The sequence below is a fragment of the Monopterus albus genome, unplaced genomic scaffold (genome assembly GCF_001952655.1).
Source record: "Monopterus albus unplaced genomic scaffold, M_albus_1.0 scaffold310.1, whole genome shotgun sequence".
Classification (NCBI taxonomy): domain Eukaryota; kingdom Metazoa; phylum Chordata; class Actinopteri; order Synbranchiformes; family Synbranchidae; genus Monopterus; species Monopterus albus.
In genome coordinates this window covers 426,853-428,477 of record NW_018128190.1, presented here as the reverse complement: position 1 = coordinate 428,477, position 1,625 = coordinate 426,853, and the positions used below count along the sequence as shown (strand labels likewise).

Here is a 1,625-nt window from a genome sequence, read left to right as displayed (position 1 = left end):
CACTTCATGATTGTGTCCCACTTGTTGTTGATTCTTCACAAAAAAATTACAGTTTTATATCTTTATGTTTGAAGCCTGAAATGTGGCAAAAGGTCGCAAAGTTCAAGGGGGCCGAATACTTTCGCAAGGCACTGTAAACAAATAAATCTGCCATTTCCCTTCCACTTTACAATCAATAACCCATAATCACACTGTGCAAACAAACTGATGTGACAGTACATACACTAACAAATCTGAGCACCCCATTGTGCTTTTTCAGTAAAATGTTAAATGATTCAAAATTATCATTTTAGAACAAATGTTTCATTAAAGTTTAATTAGTCAAATAGCTGATTTTCAAATGGTCCGGATAAGCTTTGGCTGATAACTATTAAACTGTATTAAATGTACGGTATGTGTCTCTACAATTAGTTTTAAACTTTTTAAAAGTATTTGCACCTTTTCACGCTTTATCGTTGTATATTTGTAAAATTAGTTGCTTTACATGTGAAAACCACCCATGATATTACCTTATAGTCTTGTTTGTTAATGTGAGAGCATTATAAAAGGAGAAAATGATGCTTTTAAATCAGTAAGATAAACAAAGTGTATGTTATACATTTGCAGATCTTATACAGTGAAGTTTAAAAAAAAAAAAAGCCCTTACGATAATAAACCGCTAGGTATAGCCTGTGAATGTGCCTGCATTGTCAAGTTTTGTAAACTGGAGGTAAATAATGGAATAAAATAAAAATCATATCACACTGTGAAAATAAAACAACAAGAGCAACATTTTATTTTGAGACTAATCTCACAAATTATTGGCTTCTTCTTCAAAACACAAAATCCAAACTTGATTTGACTTCACAAGTCAGACAAATTCAATGTGATTTTTAAAACCTTAAGCCTCCACTTCAATCACCTCACTTTGTTTATTTATTTTTGTTTTTTTTTACATATAACTGGACACAGAAGCACAGTTTGGCATTTAGAAACTTCAGCTCTTCAACGTGGTCATAAAGGTGTTAATATCAGTAACACTGATGTATCACTCATGTCACAGTTTTTACACAAGGTGCTTAAGAATAAGTACATGAACATTTGTGAAATTAATTCAATCACTTGTATGACAATCCCATGTTCTAAAAGCAAAGGCTTCACAGCTGCACGGAAACATTGGAGAAATATGAAACAACTGCAAAGCAACAAGAGCAGGAACTAAAAAAGTGAAAGGTGTAAAGGGAAGTAGGGGAAGAAATCGTCAGGACGACTGTGAACTGCAGGAAAGCGTTTGATGCAAGTAACGGGTGGTGACAGGTCAGCCAGTGCTGGACAACTCCATCTAAGTCAAAGACACCGAAGGTACATTCAAAGCTTTGGCAATTAAGGCAAAACAAATACGAAGACATGCTCAGCTGTGAAATGGCACTGAGAAAATCCTGATATCATTTAGACATTTCATCTCCAAGGCCCAAAAACATAGAGAGCTGAAGTGAGTGGCAGCTTCTGGGTTCTGTTTCAGAAGTAAAAAAAAAAACAAAACACATATTAAAAACCTATATTTGAAATAATGCAAAACACTAAACATTCAGCCTGGGATCAGTCTTACTTGGCACTATTTTGCCTGGTTCCAATACAACATTTTG

At 34.3% G+C, this 1,625-nt stretch overlaps 1 protein-coding gene across 2 annotated transcripts in view; it reads right to left on the bottom strand.

Annotated features, from left to right (window-relative positions):
* Nucleotides 1-695: 695 nt before the first annotated feature.
* The window catches only part of LOC109973913 (chromosomal protein D1), a 33,795-nt gene continuing 32,865 nt past the window's right edge, over nucleotides 696-1,625 (bottom strand). The window contains exon 3 of one of the 2 annotated variants that reach the window (XR_002276897.1): nucleotides 696-1,321. The gene's annotated coding sequence lies outside the window, so the exon portion shown is untranslated. Of the gene's footprint in view, nucleotides 1,493-1,625 lie in introns of both variants that reach the window. The other variant, XR_002276896.1, reaches the window with a different exon arrangement.